Here is a 20848-nt window from a genome sequence, read left to right on the forward strand (position 1 = left end):
CAGTACAATCTCCCTGCTTCGCTCTATCAGACTGCAGCTAATGGGCACAATGTATGCTAGACAGAGCCCCACTCACCTTCAGCCACATCGTGTAATGTAGAGACTAACATAACTCCTAGTATGAGTGGAATGCTTGTTAGTCTCAACTCCTTCCAGCCATGCTGAAACATCCTCATTTGTTCCTCTTAGGTCGACACTTAGACCTACCATGGATCCATATTACACTCCTTCCATTACTGCAAAGTACACCATCACAAAACACCATGCTTTTCTCACCTCTTCAGCAATTATTACACACACTAACACAGACAATTGCTAAAACCCCACATCAATTGTGCATGGAACGTCCACGCATATTGAAATGGTGAACATACTGCAGTGCCGGGAAAAAGTACTGATACTGAATGTTTTCTGATCTTTAACCAAAACCTAATATTAAATAAAGGGAACCTGAGTTAACAAATAACAAAAACAATGTATACTTATTTTATTAACAAAGTAATGTAACACCCAATGTCCCTGTGCGAAAAAGTCATTGCCCCCTTACACTCCATAACTGGTTGTACCACCTTTAGCTGCAATGACTGAAACCAAATACTTATTGTAGTTGTTGATCAGTCTCTCACATTGCTGTGGAGGAATTTTGGACCACTCTTACATGCAGAACTTAACTAAGCAACATTTGTGGGTTTTCAAGTATGAACTGCTCGTTTCAAGTCCTTCAACAACATCTCAATTGGGATTAGGTCTGGACTTTGACTAGGCCATTCCAAAACTTAAAATGTGTTGCTTTTTAACCATTTTCATGTAGACTTGATTGTGTGTTTGGGATCATTGTCTTGATGCACGACCCAGCTGAGCTTCAGCTTTAGCTCACAGAAGGATGGCCTGACATTCTCCTGTAGAATTCTCTGATATACTGCATAATTCATGGTTCCTTCTATTAAGGCAAGCCATCCATGTCCTGAGGCAGCAAAGCATCCCCAAACCATCACACTACCACCACCATGTTTGACCGTTGGTATGAGGTTCTTACTGTGGAATGCAGTGTTTGGTTTTTCTCATCCAAAAAGTCTGCCAAAAAGCACCTGGAAACACCTGGAAGAATGTTCTATGGACAGATGAGTCAAAAGTATAACTTTTTGGAAAATATGGGTCCCAGTATGCCTGGTCGAAAACCAAACACTACATTCCACAGTAAGAACCTCATACCAACGGTCAAGCGTGGTGGTAGTAGTGTGATGGTTTGGGGATGCTTTGCTGTATGAAAGTTCTGAATTAATCAAGCCTGAAAAAACAAAAACTCAATACAAATTATGATTGTGCCGTTACACAATACATATCCTACCGCATATTATACATAGCAGAAAAACATAAACCAAAACTGATTTAAGAGGTCTTCGGTACATAATTGGTCTAGCCTATACTCAAATTAAACAAATTTGAGGAAATGCCTTTTGAGTGTGGACTGAATTATTATGCATACTGGATGGACTGGTTACCTTATGCTACACTCTAAAACTTCTATCTATGAGTCTGGGAGAGAACGTATATCCCTAGGCGATGCTGTTGGTTCATTAATTGTGCAGTGCGGCTTACAGTTAGCCTACAATTTGTGAATTTGTATTTGGTTTGAATAGCCTAATAGGGAATTTTTATATTTTCATAATTAATTGTGTGACACATTACCTTTAGCTATACAGAATATCTCACCACCATGCATTTCCAAATCAAACGTTATTGGTCACATACATGTGATTAGCAGATGTTATTGCGGGTGTAGTGAAATGCTCCTCTCTCCAGCATGCTGACAGGCTGTCAATTTAGTGAAATATGTTTCATTGTGAAAACATGTTACTTTCAATGTTCACGAACAGATTTCAATTCGTTTCCTAAATTTAGTACTGGGTAGCTGCAGGAACAAAGTTGGAGAGCACATGGCATACAGAGTTTGGGCGGAATATCACCTGTTGGGGCAGTGAGAGCATGCTCCTCAAACAGGAATATCACCTGTTGGGGCAGTGAGAGCATGCTCCTCAAACAGGAATATCGCCTGTTGGGGCAGTGAGAGCATGCTCCTCAAACAGGAATATCGCCTGTTGGGGCAGTGAGAGCATGCTCCTCAAACAGGAATATCGCCTGTTGGGGCAGTGAGAGCATGCTCCTCAAACAGGAATATCGCCTGTTGGGGCAGTGAGAGCATGCTCCTCAAACAGGAATATCACCTGTTGGGGCAGTGAGAGCATGCTCCTCAAAAAGGAATATCGCCTGTTGGGGCAGTGAGAGCATGCTCCTCAAACAGGAATATCGCCTGTTGGGGCAGTGAGAGCATGCTCCTCAAACAGGAATATCACCTGTTGGGGCAGTGAGAGCATGCTCCTCAAACAGGAATATTGCCTGTTGGGGCAGTGAGAGCATGCTCCTCAAACAGGAATATCACCTGTTGGGGCAGTGAGAGCATGCTCCTCAAAAAGGAATATCGCCTGTTGGGGCAGTGAGAGCATGCTCCTCAAACAGGAATATCGCCTGTTGGGGCAGTGAGAGCATGCTCCTCAAACAGGAATATCACCTGTTGGGGCAGTGAGAGCATGCTCCTCAAACAGGAATATCGCCTGTTGGGGCAGTGAGAGCATGCTCCTCAAACAGGAATATCACCTGTTGGGGCAGTGAGAGCATGCTCCTCAAACAGGAATATCACCTGTTGGGGCAGTGAGAGCATGCTCCTCAAACAGGAATATCACCTGTTGGGGCAGTGAGAGCATGCTCCTCAAACAGGAATATCACCTGTTGGGGCAGTGAGAGCATGCTCCTCAAACAGGAATATCACCTGTTGGGGCAGTGAGAGCATGCTCCTCAAACAGTGGTTGATGCGTGGAGTGAAATAAGTGTTATATTCATTTCTCAGCTGCTCATATTAAGCACATGCTCCGCTATAAACCCGAAGTAGCCTACAAAACAGAGAAAGCGCGCGGCCTCCATTTGCTATTCGAGTGCATACAGGTGATTTGCCTTTTTCCCCTGCCCACGCCCATTTGATAAATGGGCCGTTCTAAACCGAAACTAATTTCAAAATATGATCAATTGATGAGAGAACAGCTGTCCACCCTGAGGCAAGAAACAGAGTGCAAGCTTCTTTTTTGCCACTTTTTCAAATCATCAGTAACGTGTAGTCATACGATATAGCCCCTATGTTTTGATTTCTAAGACATTCTAAGGTTTGTATCCTTCACAACTAAAGTTGCCAAATAACTCTTAATGTAGCATATAGGACCTGTTTTAAATGATCACTTTATTACGCTCAACATTGCCATTTCATATGTGCAGTCGCTCTGTAATGGGAAAAATATCCTTTCTATTTTATTCCGCTAAATTCAATTATATTATTCTTACTATAAAATCATATCAAATAAAATAATGTCACGGGACTTAGGCATATCTTGTCAGCTAAATGAACTAGCCTACAGCCTATGGCATAGAGCATAGCCAGATAACATACAGTAGGCCAACTCCTATTCTGTTCTTCTGAAATACATGTTCTTCATATCATGTTTCTTTAGACCTGCCTAAAATAAATAATGAATTTATTATGATTGTGTATGTTAAATTGACTTATTATACTTTTTTTAAATGTAGATGCTCCAAATGCCCTCATCGTCGGCTTGTTCGTGTGGAGGCCTGGAGATGCTAAACGAGTATGTTAATTAACGGTCAATTACTGTGAGAACGTGAGTCTTTTGCATGACAACAACTGGCTGACAACATTTCATGACCGCCACAGCCTTAGTCGCAAGTTCAGTTGTACTTCCTGTGACAGAGCTATATATAGCCCAACTGCAAAACCCAGAGAAAACATCTTCCTTCATGGGCCTCAGGGAGAACATCTTCCTTCATGGGCCTCAATATGTTCACAGCCTCACAACAGAGACAAGATGATACACAAACACTGATTAAAAAAAAACAGATACACACAGAGATACACACAGAGATACACACAGAGATACACACAGAGATACACACAGAGATACACACACACACACACACACACACACACACACACACACACACACACACACACACACACACACACACACACACACACACACACACACACACATCAAAGAGAGCAGTGCTTTTTGAAGTCCATGTGGACAGGGAGTGATACTGGCGATAGCACCATAGAAACGCAGTGTAACACAAGAAGAAACATCTCCAGTGGAACACACTGTGTAAACAGGCAGGATTTACTGAGGTGATGTGATGCTGCGCCAGCTGCTATAGTAGGATGAGATGGGAGTATACCATTTTCTTACCTCTGAACTTTTTGGGGGGGTTGTTCAGGTCCCCTGTGTCGGGCTGTACAACACAGCGGTCATCTACCAGCCTGTGGAGGGAAGAGACAATGACGCATGTCAAGTCAGAAACACACACAGAGTCGACCACACACCCTTCACATGCAAATAAACTTGGAACAGTTTCAACATTATAAATGTGCACCACACATACAAAGCTGCAAGCACATAGCTTTCTTTATTTTCATATATAAGCCCCAGGCTCCAAACAAATGTGTACCCCTTTCCACGAGGGTTATTCATTCTGGGTTAGGGTATATCTGGAAGAAACCAGCATCTTTTCACATCGAAGGCTTTTATTTCAACTTATTGTTTCACAATAAAACCCTCCATTACATCCAAGTCCATTGTCAGCCTGAGATCTTGTAATAAAGCACCACATACACCCATAAAAAGTACACTGTTTTTTCATAACACTTAACCACAGAGCTCTGTTTATTTTGACTCCCTTAGTCACTATATTTAGACCAATCACATACTTGTGATTACACCATGAGGTTTCTTGTATCGCCGTGGCTCCTCTACAGTCCACCCAATTATGAGGAAGAAATGAGAGGATTAGCTGGCCACTGCTAGTGGGCGAACTGGCTAGCATTCCTGCCGGTGACAAATGTAGCTTTTTACTGGCTCATAATAACGGCTGCCTGGACCCTGGCCAGATACCATATCCATCCCAGTCATGTTCCTGTGGAGTTTACACACACACAGTCAGTCGTACTACACATGGACCTGTCTGCGAAAATGACATAACACTCTGAGGCTCCAGTCTACAGTGTCTACCTCCGCAGAGCATTATACCACATTGCTATACTGAGCATCTGATTCATATTATAGTAAGTTGTCAGAAAAGAGAACCTATGACTAGGGCTGTGGCGGTCATGAAATTTTGTCAGCCGGTGATTGTCATTCAAATAACTCTGTCTGTGTCTGGTCTCTGTCTGGTGGATGGCTAGTAATGTCTGGTCCCTCTACGGCCACGTCTGGTCCCTCTACGGCCACGTCTGGTCCCTCTACGGCCACGTCTGGTCCCTCTACGGCCACGTCTGGTCCCTCTACGGCCACGTCTGGTCCCTCTACGGCCACGTCTGGTCCCTCTACGGCCACGTCTGGTCCCTCTACGGCCACGTCTGGTCCCTCTACGGCCACGTCTGGTCCCTCTACGGCCACGTCTGGTCCCTCTACGGCCACGTCTGGTCCCTCTGGCCACGACCGGGGTCTGGTCTATGGCCGGGGTCTGGTCCTCTGGCTACGGCCGGGGTCTGGTCTATGGCCGGGGTCTGGTCCTCTGGCTACGGCCGGGGTCTGGTCTATGGCCAGGGTCTGGTCCTCTGGCTACGGCCGGGGTCTGGTCTATGGCCGGGGTTTGGTCCTCTGGCTACGGCCGTGGTCTGGTCTATGGCCGGGGTCTCTTTCTGCTGTCTCAGTCTGATCCAATTTTCATGAGCAGCAAGTGGGGGCTCAGATCCTGATCCTGAGCCTCTAGCCAGCACTACTAACCATCCCCCTTGTAAATCACATGTAAACAGTATCAAACCAGCAGTTGATGGCTTGTCTTCGCAAAACTGGAATAAATACTCTTCAAATACATTGTCTGTGCAGAAGAGAGCATGTAATATAATCAATGTATAGCCACAGCAAATAAGTGAGTGACAAGAAGTGTGGCAGAAGCACATTAATTTAAAGACAAATCTTTTTTAATTTAACTAGGCAAGTCAGTTAAGAATAAATTCTTATTTTACAATGACAGCCTACCCCGGCCTAACCCATCCCCTAACCCGGACGATGCTGGGCCAATTGTGCGCCGCCCTATGGAACTCTCGATTACAGCCAGTTGTGATACAGGCCAGGATCGAACCAGGGTCTGTAGTGACACCTCTAGCACTGAGATGCAGTGCCTTAGACCGCGGCACCACTCGGGAGCCCAAAAGTGTTAATAATGTTATGGCATGTCTTAACAATTACTGTGTGGAGTACAGTGCACACTATGCACACAGTGAGAAGTAGCACAGATCTGGATTAAATGGACCAAAATACATAACATTACTAATGCAAGAGTCATACAGTATGACATTCCCCTACATGTCATCTTGACCCAGAACAATAACCAAACCTGCATTGAATCCATTATGACTGAAGTCAGGTGAGATTGATGGAGAATACAATGGACTTTACAATCGTGGCCAAAAGTTGAGAATGACACAATTATTAATTTCCACATATTAATTTCCACAAAGTTTGCTGCTTCAGTGTCTTTAGATATTTTTGTCAGATGTTACTATGGAATACTGAAATATAATTACAAGCATTTCATAAGTGTCAAAGGCTTTTATTGACAATTACATGAAGTTGATGCAGAGTCAATATTTTGACTCTGCATCAAAGTGTTGACCCTTCTTTTTCAAGACCTCTGTAATCCACCCTGGCATGCTGTCAATTAACTTATGGGCCACATCCTGACTGATGGCAGCCCATTCTTGCATAATCAATGCTTGGAGTTTGTCAGAATTTGTGGGGTTTTGTTTGTTCACACACCTCTTGAGGGTTGACCACAAATTCTCAATGGGATTAAGGTCTGGGGAGTTTCCTGGCCATGGATCCAAAATATTGATGTTTTGTTCCCCGAGCCTCTTAGTTATCACTTTTGCCTTGTGGCAAGGTGCTCCATCATGCTGGAAAAGGCATTGTTCGTCACCAAATGGTTCCTGGATGGTTGGGAGAAGAATGCTCTCGGAGGATGTGTTGGTACCATTCTTTATTCATGGCTGTGTTCTTAGGCAAAATTGTGAGTGAGCCCACTCCCTTGGCTGAGAAGCAACCCCACACATGAATGGTCTCAGGATGCTTTACTGTTGGCATGACACAGGACTGATGGTAGCGCTCACCTTGTCTTCTCCGGACAAGCTTTTTTCCAGATGCCCCAAACAATCGGAAAGGGGATTCATCAGAGAAAATTACTTTACCCCAGTCCTCAGCAGTCCAATCCCTGTACCTTTTGCAGAATATCATTCTGTCCCTGATGTTTTTCGTGGAGAGAAGTGGCTTCTTTGCTGCCCTTCTTGACACCAGGCCATCCTCCAAAAGTATTCACCTCACTGTGCACTCACACCTGCCTGCTGCCATTCCTGAGCAAGCTCTGTACTGGTGGTGCCCCGATCCCGCAGCTGAATCAACTTCAGGAGACGGTCCTGGCGCTTGCTGGACTTTCTTGGGTGCCCTGAAGCCTTCTTCACAACAACTGAACCGCTCTCCTTGAAGATCTTGATGATCAGATAAATAGTTGATTTAGGTGCAATCTTACTGGCAGCAATATCCTTGCCTGTGAAGCCCTTTTTGTGCAAAGCAATGATGAGGGCACGTGTTTCCTTGCAGGTAACCATTGTTGACAGAGGAAGAACAATGATTCCAAGCACCACCCTTCCTTTTGAAGATTCCAGTCTGTTATTCGAACTGACAGAGTGATCTCCAGCCTTGTTCTCGTCAACACTCACACCTGTGTTAATGAGAGAATGTCCTTTTGTGGCAGGGCTGAAATGCAGTGGAAATGTTTTTTGGGATTCAGTTAATTTGCATGGCAAAGAGTGACTTTGCAATTAATTGCAATTCATCTGATCACTCTTCATAACGTTCTGGAGTATATGCAAATTGCCATCATACAAACTGAGGCAGCAGACTTTGTGAAAATGTATATTTGTGTCATTCTCCAAACTTTTGGCCACGACTGTACTGAATGAGAAGTTAAATTATGGAGAAGAAAGTTGAGTGTGTGTGTGTGTGTGTGTGTGTGTGTGTTGATGAGGAATTCTAAAACAGGGATCATCACTGATACAGAGTGGTTTGGAAGGGTAAATGACATTTCCACTTTTCTCAAAGAACAGAGCTGGTCAAGCTAAGCCCTTTGAAGTGGTAGTCTGGTCCTGGGTATCTCCATATCTGTAGTAAGTGTGGGAAAATTTGCTGCTGGTTTTTATAGTCTAATGTCCAATTTGTATGTATTTTTATTTGCTCAGAAAAGCAGGCTGCTAGTTGGGGAACCCTGTTGTAGGAGAATTCCTGTGGAGTGTGTTTACACATTCTCACTGGATTTATGACCCTATGTAAATGTTTTCTCTTGCTCATACACAAACATATCTTATCATTGTGTGTCCAATATTGTCTATGGATCACCAACAGTCTACACATACCATACACAGGCGTCCTCCCTACCTTTCTCCATCTGGGTTAAATCCTTTCTCCCTCCCTCCCAGACACATCTCTCGCACACAATCACACCTTACCATTGTGTGTTAATTAGTTCCCCCCTATTTCCCAGTCTACATACCATCATGGTCATGGAGATACCCAGGACCAGACTACCACTTCAAAGGGCTTAGCTTGACCAGCTCTGTTCTTTGAGAAAAGTGGAAATGTCATTTACCCTTCCAAACCACTCTGTATCAGTGGCCCACAGATGGCAGAGGGGCCCCTGAGCAGCACACACACAGCCCTGTGTGCCGGTACCTCCCTGCCATGATAACACTAACTTTCAGACTCACAGGCCACACCACCTATCCTGTGATTCATCTCCACAGCATTCCCCTCTCAAACCCACACTCATCTTACGATTGGGGACTCGCACCACCACTACAGACTAAAGTCCATTATATATGCACTGCAGAGCTTTGAAGGCAGTACCTTAATGACCTTCTCAAGTGTACATGAAGCTATGAATTTACCCTTAAAGAGATAGCTCCCTCCACAATTAAAGTTTGTCATGCATGTGCAGACCTCAAAAGTGCCCTAATGTCCAGGTGAGTTCATGTCCCATGGCATCTGCTGAGTAGATGCAGCTATATTCCTCCATTCCAAATGATTGGGAACTATATAGGCACCATCTAAAATGATTACATTAGACCAGGGCAGTTCAATGTCTGGGGTCAGTCTGGGGAGGGCCAAAACACTTGGTTTTTATCCTTTCCTTCTAATCAGGGACTGATTAATTAACACCAGGTAGAAACAAAAAACGGAAGTGTTTCTGCACTCCAGGACCGGAATTGACCAGCCCTGCATTAGAAGACCTATGTGACCACCATTGCCATTCATTTGAGATGGTAAGTGATAATTGCTAAAGGAGGGAAGGGATAGGTGAACTTAACTCACCCCAGAGTGCTGATGAAACCATTGGTGGAGCCCTCTGCATACAGGGAGCAGATGTCCCCGATGTGCAGAAAACTGGACATCTTATCTGACATGTCTCACACACACACTGGGCCACACCTGGAGGAGAGGAGAGGCAGGAATTTTACAATCATATAAAGAGAATCACAACACACACTTTAACGAATGACTATAGGACCTGAGTTTTCCCAGACCTGGGCAGGTCACACATTCAGGAATAACCATAAGAGTGACATTTTGTGCATCTTCACTTTGTCAGGTCATCCTCCTAACCCTGTAAACTGTAAAGACATTACTGTCCTGCATATATAAATGACTGTTTATTTGCATTACAAATGAACAGGGAATCAAATCAAACTGGGGTAAAATTGTAACATGTATCTTGGAAACACGAGGCCTTGCCATCAGTAGATTTCAGATTCCAACATCCACCTTGGATTTCCTTACATTACATTATTCTAATGGAGCAGACCGTTGGTTTCCCAGTTCTAATGAGGTGATTTGGAACAGAGGAAACCCGGAGAGAAAGGGAGCAGGAGGATTTGCATGGGGCCAGGCACTATCTGATGCTCCAGCCTGGTGTAGCTGAGGTGTAAACAGTTAATGATTAGGAGAGGCAGAGAGAAACAGGAAGAACATGCAGCTGTATGTAGGATACCTGCTCTGGGCTATAGGGTGGAAGGAGTGATAGACCAGTCAGTTCACTGTGTTTTATTGTAACACTGATCCAGGCTGGGTTACAATCCAGGTTGGATTCAACCCCCTTTCAATTCAGGGAATGAAAATGGCCCTTACTTTGTAATGGACTTGAACTGAATTATAAAAGGACTGACCCCAACCCTGATTAGAATACAATGAATGAGGTCATGACTATTGGGGTGAAACGTGGTCTAGTGCATGGTTACTGTACTACAGGTGTTATAGTGCATAGTGAGTAAAGCAGTGTCCTGTGCTGTGTTGTTTAGAGCCTAGAGCCCAGTCGATTTCCTGACCACTTAGTCTCGTGTTACCATACTCCCCATTTCTCGTTCACCATGAACAGCAAGGACGCCTGGAAACCGAGGCTACAGACCACTTGACCTGTCCAGGAAAAACTCCAGACCCTAATTGTAGGCTGTCATTTGGGCTAAGAGATTTTCCTGTTCATGTGGCTGGTAAAGAAAAACTCCTGGAACATATTGTACCTCCTGAGTCTTGACTCACATTGGTGACATTTGTGTCTTTCAGAACTCAATGACAGAGCTCCTTCTGTGCAAGTTTAGTAGCCTATCTACACATATGCATTATTTGCCTACACTGCGACATCATCCATGAGAGTACACCGAGGTTGATCTTAACATATTTTCAGACCACTCATCTTCTAAACATACTCAAGCGAAAAAAACATGGAGAACAATTCACCCCATCATACCACCTCAAAACCACATAGCCAAACAATTAGTAGGCAACAGTAACTCATGACATAGGCTCCTGTAACTTATGTCCATCAACATGATGCCCAAGTCAATGGGTAAATTGTCAGCATCAAATCCATGACCATGTTTAGCCCATTTCAGGCTACCTTACAGGGTAGCCAACAAAATCCCTTCCAACTTCACTGAACTTCAACACATCCCGAGACGAGTTACCTAATAAATCAGGCTCTGATACCAGTTTACTAGTCTCATAGCCTTTCGAATCCGAGTGTGGGAGTCTGTCTCTCATCTCGGGAAAAAAATGTGTTTCACCAGCGTCAGTGGAAAAAAATCATGACTGCCCGTTCATGATGACAGTTACATTTCTGCGCATCTTCCCTCGCCACAAGTAATACATATTTAACAGGCGGAGATGCTACCCAAAACTGTACAGAGTTGTGCTAAACTTTACCTTCGCTGTGGTAAGTGTTTGGGAACGACGCGCACGGCTGGGTCAACCGGACAGCATTACAACGATATACCGCTTTCAGCTCATCTATAGCACCAGATTTCGTTAGCGAGTAGAGTCCGTTTTTTTTCTTCTTTTTTTACGGCTAATCACCCTGCCATCCGTTCGTTTGCTACATGAGCGTTCTTCCCCGCTCGAAGCTCTGTTGGGTCTCAGAAAACACTGGTCTCTGGGAAATGACGTTTATTGAATGGTTCTTTCAGATAAATAACCAGGCCTAAAGTACATTTATGACTACAACTCCCACAGTGTGGTGGAGCGTTGCACGGAAACTTCTCAATCCAAACTTTAGACAAATTGCTGAAGGAAGTGACATTGAATTTTCGATCAAGAAATACACTAACACATGCTTTTATGCCACACATTGATCAGGTTTGTCCTTTGTTGATGGCAACACAACTAAGACCAATGATACATTATATACAAGTAGCTATGAACTAAATGTGTTATGAGTATTTGCTGCCTTGTATGGCTCTACCGGGCATGTTCCAAGCGGAAAATGCCGCGTGCCGTAGCTCATTGTGACTTGTGGGCGTGCTTGGCAGCATATAGCAGCAGGTTCGAGTGTGCGTCAAGAATTCAGCATAGCAAGTTTGTAAGAAGGTCTGGTTATTAAGTGGGTAAATAGTTCAATAGTAATATGCTTTAAAACGCTCTGGTGACGAACAAACTTTGCTGCCCTGTTTACAATTGTCCACATGGCTGGAAGAAGCTATTCAAGTAAGTATATACATTTTGAAAATGGTAAAATAAACTGTGTATTATTAGCTAACTAGCTAGCAGGCTAACTCAAATGAGTTGCTAATTGAACTTGCTAGTTATCTAGCCAACTTTACATACTGTATAGATAGATAGCTAGCTAAGTTCCAGTCCCTAGGAGTGAGGACAGAGATAATTGTAACATAATATTCAGTGCTGTGTAATTTGATTACAATGAAGTCTGTTTCTTGTGGTGTTCTGTCCTCAGATAAAGAGGGCTATGAAAGCCTGTCCCAATGAAGAGCAGTGGTTCTCAGTCCTGGTGACTCAAATAGGTGCACATTTTTGTTTTTGCCTTAGCACTGTACATCTGATTCAATTAATCAACTCCTCAAGCTTCAATTGGTGTTTATGTATTCATTTGTGATGCTATCCTTGGTATGATCTTATTCTGTGTGCACATGCATCTATCAATCGAATGTTATGTTGATTTTGTTATAAGGGATATTATACTTCAGTAATCCAGTTACCTGGTGAAAGATTATTGAAATCTGTATGGGTAGCTGGACAGGTAGGATGACTGACAATAGTGAAGGCGAACAGGTGGTCACAGGTCAGGTGACCGAGGAATGGATGAGACTGAGGCAGGAATTTCTTTAACTACAAAGTGGTATATTTACTGGGTAGTTTGTCTGTGCTGCATAACAACGGAAACAGAATAACATAATCAAATTCAAATCAGTAAGTCAAATCATTCTCATTATTAACAGAATGAGGTAATTCTGCAATAAGGTTCCGTAGGAATTGAATATGAAGCAGAATGGAGTCATTTAGGATCATAACCATTCATCATAGTCATGAGAAGGATAATACATATAAATTGATCAGTTATCAGTTATTCAATCTATAATCTCCATCAGATATCAGAATTTATCAGTTCAGCAAACCGTTACGTTTCATATTTCATCCTTTCAGGTTTGTCTTCATATGTACATGTAATTTCATTACATATTAACCATATATTAATGGCATAATTGGCCTGAGATGATCTGTAGGGCTGTGATCATTGCCCATTTACATAACACAATAGGTTTGAAGCGTGAGCTCCAAGCCGCTCTCTGCGGTAATAACTGATGGCCCGGTCTCCCGATCGCAACAGATGGTTCAGATGAAAGGTAACAGATTCGGTGGACTTACGTTGATTCATGGACGCAGAATGTCTGGATTAGACAGGGTTGAGAAAGCAGCGAGGTCGGGCTGTGGCGATTTCCTCCTTTTAATGAGTTGATCTGTCGGACATTTCCACCTGACCTAATTAAAACACCCCTGGCCCAGCTGAGCAAGTGGCCATGAATTAAAGGACGATTCCACCAACTCCATGGGCCTTTTTAGTCTAATAATGACATTATTGACATTAATGACATTATCGTACATATTCCTACAGATACCTTGTAACTGGAGATTCTTTCAAAACGATTGCCTACAGTTACTGTGTAGGGCACTGCAAGGTTGGGTGACCAGGGCCATCTGGGGCTGCCTCCTGGAGGAATTCAGGCGTGTGAAGGCTGTCCTGCAAAACTTCATGAGGATGGACATAAGGACCAGGAGGTTGATCTGCAGGTCGCCACTGTGTGCCAGAGAAGAAGTCTGGTGCTCTGCAGGATGTTTCAAGGATGGGGTCCAACAATGCCGCAAGAGAGGCAATCCGTTTGCGGGACATCTTCACCTCCTACTTCTTTGAAGAGGATGCTGTTCCCTGGCAACACCAACTATGCACAACCAAAGGCTCTTAAGAGCCATCCACATTGCAATAAGAGTATTCTTCCATTTACTTAGCTATGTCAACTGCTGTTATTCAATTCTGTTTCTCTCCCTTTGATTTCTACTTCTCAGGCGAGAGTGCTGTTTAGGTAAGGGTGTGATGTCTGTACAAAAACGAATTTAGAATAACTAGACACCCTATAACCCACACACACACACTCATGTATCAATCTGATTGATGGATTGTGTTGTGCACTAAGCAGGCTCAGGTGTATAACTGTGGCTCCTTCCACCTTCAAATAATAGGCAAAAGGGCCAACTATGGAGAGTAGTAAGACACTTTCTATAACTACGCTATATTGTTTGTCGTGTGTCTGTTCATGTTTATCAGTATAAAGTACTCTGCAGCCACTTGGTGTGGACAACAGGTGAGGCCACACACACAGATTCCTATTGAACACTGTCTCTTTAACCACCTTATTTTCTCAATAAGTCTCTCCTTCACTTCATCCCTCTCTCCCTAAATCCTCTAGGTTATATCAGCTGTGTCGGTGAACACCTCCCGCATCTGAACTGGCTACATAGAGGGCACAGCATGATCAGAGGTGAGAGGTCACTTGGTCAGGTCAACAGGAAGTATTATTAAAGGGATGCTTTACATTGAAATACAGATAGAGATGTAGTAGTCCCAGAGTTAATGATCCAAGGTCAGTCTTGCATTTCACCACCTGATGATTATGATGACTGACGGTGTTAGAATAAAAAAAGAGGCTTAAACATGCTCTCTCTCATCTGCCGGTATGTTTTGATGTGAGAGAGGATGCCAACCCCCAGTCCCGTCATTGCCACCTCACCCGCTCTTAAGATAACCTTCGGGCCGGCTGGGAGCCCAATGATGTTAGGAGACACCACTAGACATTATTATCTAATTGTGATGAACTGAGAGAATATTAGGGTAGCACTGTGATTCTTTAATCATATGCGGAATTCCCTGCTCCTATGTTCTTACTCCTTTCCCTTTCTGTCTTTTACACCTCTCTCGCCACCTCTTTCTTACTCTGTTTTTATAATGCACAGCAGATGTGCATGGCAGTACAGATTGAACATGTATTTATAATGCATGTATTTATAACACTTGGATAATTAACTTCTTTCAATAAAGCGTTTCACATTCTCTACTGGTTGAAATTAAGTCTCATTCCTGTTTCAGTCCTGCACACTGGGCCCTAATTTGAGTTCAACGTGCATTACAAAAAATGTAGCATCAATGCATGAAGTCGGACTTACAATGCATTCAGAAAGTATTCAGACCGCTTGACTTTTTCCACATTTTGTTACGTTACAGCCTAATTCTAAAATTGATTAAATAAAACATATATAAGGTCCCACAGTTAACAGTGCATGTCAGAGGTCGAAACGTTGTTCTAAATAAATATCACCTGGGAGCGTGAGTAGCAGTATGCACCGTTTTCCTTTCTGTTTTCCATTAGTTTGCCTATAACTCCAGCACCTGCGGAAAGTACCTGGATGTGGGTATGTTCTTCAGATTTTGTAGAGCAAAAACCAAGCCATGAGGTCGAAGGAATTGTCCGTAGAGCTCCGAGACAGGTGGCCAGATGGAAGCCACTCCTCAGTAAAAGGCACAGCCCGCTTGGAGTTTGCCAAAAGGCACCTAAAAACTAAAAAACTCACCTAAAAAGATTCTCTGATCTGAAGAAATCAAAATTGAACTCTTTGGCCTGAATGCCAAGCATCACATCTGATGGAAACCTGGCACCATCCCTACAGTGAAACATGGTGGTGGCAGCATCATGCTGTGGGGATGTTTTTCAGCGGGATGGACTGGGAGGCAAGTTAAGATCGAGGGAAAGATGAACGGAGCAAAGTACAGAGAGATCCTTGATGAAAACCTGCTCCAGAGCGCTCGGGACCTCAGACTGGGGTGAAGGTTCACCTTCCAGCTGGACAATAACCCTAAGCACACAGCCACGGCAACGTAGGAGTGGCTTCGGGACAAGTCTCTGAATGTCCTTGAATGGCCCAGCAAGAGCCCAGACTTGAACCCGATCAAACATCTCTGGAGAGACCTGAAAATAGCAGTGCGACACTCCCCATCCAACCTGACAGAGCTTGAGAGGATCTGCAGAGAAGAATGGGAGAAACTCCCCAGATACAGGTGTGCCAAGCTTGTAGCGTCATACCCAAGAAGACTCGAGGCTGTAATCACTGCCAAAGGTGCTTCAACAAAGTACTGAGTAAAGGGTCTGAATACTTATGTAAATGTGTTATTTCTGTTTTTTATTTTGTATAAAGTAGTAAACCTTACTGAAAAACATTTTTATCTTTGTCATTATGGGGTATTGTGTGTAGATTGATGAGAGTTTTTTTTTAAATACATTTTAGAATAAGGCTGTACCCTGACAAAATTTTGAAAAAGTCAAGGGGTCTAAATACTTTCCGAATGCACTGTATATGCACATGTCTAAAGTTGGCCTACGGCGCATTGAGGCGATGATGTGGTTTCTCATTCTGTTATCTGATGGCATTCCCATAGACCGCCATTTTATCAGTCTTCTTTGATACTGCTTTGAAGCCTGTACAGAGAGGTGACTGCCCCCTAGTTAAACCAATGAAGCAGTGTTGACACCACTCTACAGCAGACAGCCAAGCCATTCTCCCTGCAGTAGTCCAGGTCATTTAGGCTGTGTGGTGGAACACTCAACATGGAGTATACAAGAGGGAATCAGTATGATATGATGCTAGTAACTGTTAAAGGTTCACACACACATACAGTACCATTCAAAAGTTTGGACACACCTACTCATTCAAGGATCTTGCTTAATTTTTACTATTTTCTATATTTTAGAATAATAATGAATACATAAAAAAAATGAAATAACACGTATGGAATCATGTAGTAACCAAAAAAGTGTTAAACAAATCAAAATATATTTTTAATTCTTCAAAGTAGCCACCCTTTAACTTGATGACAGTTTTGCACACTCTTGGCAGTCTCTCAACCAGCTTCACCTGGAATGCTTTTCCAACAGTCTTGAAGGTGTTCCCACATATGCTGAGCACTTGTTGGCTGCTTTTCCTTCACTCTGCGGTCCAACTCATCCCAAACCATCTCAATTGGGTTGAGGTCAGCTGATTGTGGAGGCCAGGTCATCTGATACAGCACTCCATCACTCTCCTTCTTGGTCAAATAGCCCTTACACAGCCTGGAGGTGTGTTGGGTCATTGTCCTGTTGAAAAACAAATGATAGTCCCACTAAGCGAAAAACCAGATGGGAAGGCTTATCGTTGCAGTATGCTGTGGTAGCCATTCTGGTTAAGTGTGCCTGAATTCTAAATAAACAGTGTAACCAGCAAAGCACCATCACACCTCCTCCTCCATGTTTCACTGTGGGAACCACACATGTGGAGATCATCCGTTCAACCAACTGTGTCTCACAAAGACACGGCGGTTGGAACCAAAAATCTCAAATTTGGACTCAAAAGGACAGATATCCACCGGTCTAATGTCCATTGCTCGTGTTTCTTGGCCCAAACAAGTCTCTTCTTCTTATTGGTGTCCTTTAGTGGTGGTTTCTTTTGCAGCAATTTGACCATGAAGACCTGAGAGAGAGGGAGAGAGAGAGAGAAGGCCTGGTATGTGTAAACTGTTGGTGATCCGTAGATAATATTGGGGTGCATATTCAGTTGAAGTTGGGGCCCGGGAGAGGGGAGTGTGTCAGAAGTCTAAGGAGACTAAGCATAAACACTGCTCGCTTAGGAATGTAAGACTTTCCCCTTTTGTACTGAAGTAGTGTTTGTGTGTAGAAGCATGCACGTTTGTGTGGTGCACACTCGGACTGTCCACCAAGACATTAGTTCCTGCCGAATTGTGCTCCAGTCTACCTGTGTCACATAGCAGCTGATGTTGTGACCTCCTGGTAGTCAGGTGGCTGCTGCCCCTGGTGGTTGCCAGTCAGAGGGGCAGACTGGAGGCACCCTGAGGGTCTCGACTCCAGCATCACTAACAGGTAGGAGTTACGTGTCTACATCACAGACAGGTAGGAGCTAGGATCATCCTAATCAGAATGAATAGAATCCAATATCAAGTCCTGTCTCTACATCACAGGTAGGAGTTACGTCTCTACACTGGATCATCCTAATGAGATCCAGTGTCCCCCTGTCACTACTCTATGTCACATACAGGTAGAGGTCTGCTGATTAAACATGATTCTTATGGCTCAGTTGGTTTGAGTTGTATTAATTCCTGCTTGGGCCAAATGTTCTGAACATATGTTGCTACAGTGCCTTCAGAAAGTATTCATACCCCTTGACTTATTCCACATTTTGTTGTGCTACAGCCTGAAATGTGTTTTTATTAAATTGTCATTTTTTTCTCACCCATCTACACACATTACCCCTTAATGACAAAGGGAACATGTTAAAAACATTGGGCAAATGTATTACATTTAATACAGAAATATCTAACTTACATAAGTATTCACACCCCTGAGTCAATACATGTTAGAATTACCTTTGGCAGCGATTTCAGGTGTGAGTCTTTCTGGGTAAGCCTCTAAGAGCTTTGCACACCTGGATTGTACAATATGTGCTATTTTTTTAGTGTGTCAAGTTGATTGTTGATCATTGCTAGACATCCATTTTCAAGACTTGCAATAGATTTTCAATATCATCTTGGAAAGCAAATCCAGTGTATATTTGGCCTTGTGTTTTAGGTTATTGTCCTGCTGAAAGGTGAATTCATCTCCCAGTGTCTGTTGGAAAGCAGACTGAACCAGGTTTTCCTCTAGGATTTTGCCTGTGTCTAGCACTATTCCATTTATTTTTATCCTAAAAAAACTCCCTAGTCTTTGCCGATGACGAACATACCCATAACATGAAAATATGAAGTGGTACTCAGTGATGTGTTTTGTTGGATTTGCCCCAAAAACACTTTGTATTCAGTACATAAAACTAATTTCTTGACACATTTTTTGCAGTTTTACTTTAGTGCCTTATTCCAAACAGGATGCATGTTTTGTAATATTTGTTATTCTGTACAGGCTTCCTTCTTTTCACTAGTCATTTAGGTTGGTATTGTGAAATAACTATAATGTTGTTGATCATTCTCAGTTTTCTCCTATCACAGCCTTAACGGTTTTAAAGTCACCATTGGCCTCATGGTGAAATTCAGGCTGTAACACAACAAAATGTGGAAAAAGTCAAGGCATGTGAATACTTTCTGAAGGCTCTGTATATTGCTAAAGGACCGTATGTTGTTATTATTAACCATAAACCTGGTTGTGTGTACAGGCTGGACCATCCTGTGCTGCATGTGTCGTGGGGGGATGGTCTGGCCTACTGCTCCTGGACCCACAAGAGACTGAGTGGGAGTACGCCTGCAGAGGTGGCCTACAGCACAGGTGGTGTGTGTATGTTTAAGGAAACCACTCACATTAATATGTCATTTAAGAGGAACTTCTGCTTCAACAAAGACCTTATCTATTGTTAGGGAATATGCCACTACTGATATTATATTTTATATATTTAAATATATATGTATTTAACCTTTATTTAACTAGGCAAGTCAGTTAAGAACACATTCCTATTTACAATGACGGTCTACCGGGGAACAGTGGGTTAACTGCCTTGTTCAGGGGCAGAAGGACAGATGTTTACCTTGTCAGCTATGGGATTGGGTTACTGGCCCAACGCTCTAACCACTAGGCTACCTGCCGCCCCATATATGTGTACAAAGCATTAGGATCACCTTCCTAGTATTGAGTTGCACCCCCCTTTGCAATCAGAACATCCTCAATTCATCGAGGCATGGACTCTAGAAGGTGTTGACTCCAATGCTTCCCACAGTTGTGTCCTTTGGGTGGTGGACCATTCTTGATACACACAGGAAACTGTTGAGCATTGTTATTTTTCCAAGTGAATAAATACATCTTCAAAGAGAACATGTGTATGGTGACATTGTTTTGGCATAAAGAAATGGCACTCATTGATTTGGCAGAACGTATCTAACTTTAGTCCCTTGTTATTGCTATGAAAGAAAGACAAATAAAAACTCCTTATGCTCTTATATATAACTGAACATAATGTCTGCCGTAGACTAGTGAGAAATTGGTACAATTTATAAAGAATACTAAACAAATCTATATGCCCATAACATTATTCCTAAAAATTCCCAATATTCCAAATATTACCTAGAAATTACCATCACCTATTGTGAAAATACATTGTTGTTTATCATTCCATTGCCTAGTTACATTATTAGAGACAGTAGAAGGTTTCCACTATTTAGTTCTCAATTGTTGATGTAGTCTATGTGTCTGTGCCTTTTGGTAAGCCTAGGCAGCCCAAAGATATTTATAACTAATCCAAGATAGTTAATCTAGTGGTAATCTCCACGACATGGTGTAGAATTTCCACGACACCACCTTTTCATGTTTATTAAAATACTTTTAATTCAAATCATATGGTTTGGTTTCAGTAGGCTACTTCAAAACCAAATGGTAATTCCAGGTAGTCACAAAATTAGATGGGTGTTTTGGCATAAAGATATGGGGATTTGAATGAATGGAGCGAATTTGGAGGCAGTTTCTTTTCCCCTGTGATCAAGAAGCAGTTTTTGGAGGAGCAATTGGAAAGGATGTGGAGCCCCAGCGGGATTTCTGACTGCTCAACTCCACTCCACTCACATGCTCTGGTCTGTAGGCAGCCCATAGGGGCTTCTAGATCGGAATCTAGATCTGCACTATCATCTAGGATTTATGTTAGAGAGGAAGGAGGCGAAGCGAGAGGCCCAACTGCCAAAAATCAGTCTTCTCCAGCAGGTGGCGGTGTTTTGTTTTAAGAGTTTTTGTATGGAGGTCAATAGACTACCACAATATGAGTCATAATACCCTGGCGTGACATTTTGATAACCGTGTAAATCTCTCTAGGACAAGGTGACTTAT

General features: G+C 43.0%; 1 protein-coding gene and 2 long non-coding RNA genes across 10 annotated transcripts in view; 2 read left to right on the top strand and 1 right to left on the bottom strand.

The window, feature by feature from the left end:
* Nucleotides 1-20848, top strand: part of fam184ab (family with sequence similarity 184 member Ab) — a 204527-nt gene that overhangs the window by 81185 nt on the left and 102494 nt on the right. The window lies entirely within an intron of this gene.
* LOC139556271 (uncharacterized) lies at nucleotides 4243-11529 on the bottom strand. The gene is made up of 3 exons (XR_011671093.1): nucleotides 11370-11529; nucleotides 9486-9602; nucleotides 4243-4381 (listed from the first exon to the last, which is right to left on the bottom strand). It is a non-coding gene; the product is annotated as an uncharacterized lncRNA (long non-coding RNA).
* Nucleotides 11691-15064, top strand: LOC139556272 (uncharacterized). Its single transcript, XR_011671094.1, has 2 exons — nucleotides 11691-12146; nucleotides 12394-15064. It is a non-coding gene; the product is annotated as an uncharacterized lncRNA (long non-coding RNA).

Source organism: Salvelinus alpinus, chromosome 27, assembly GCF_045679555.1.
Source record: "Salvelinus alpinus chromosome 27, SLU_Salpinus.1, whole genome shotgun sequence".
NCBI classification, from domain to species: Eukaryota; Metazoa; Chordata; class Actinopteri; order Salmoniformes; family Salmonidae; genus Salvelinus; species Salvelinus alpinus.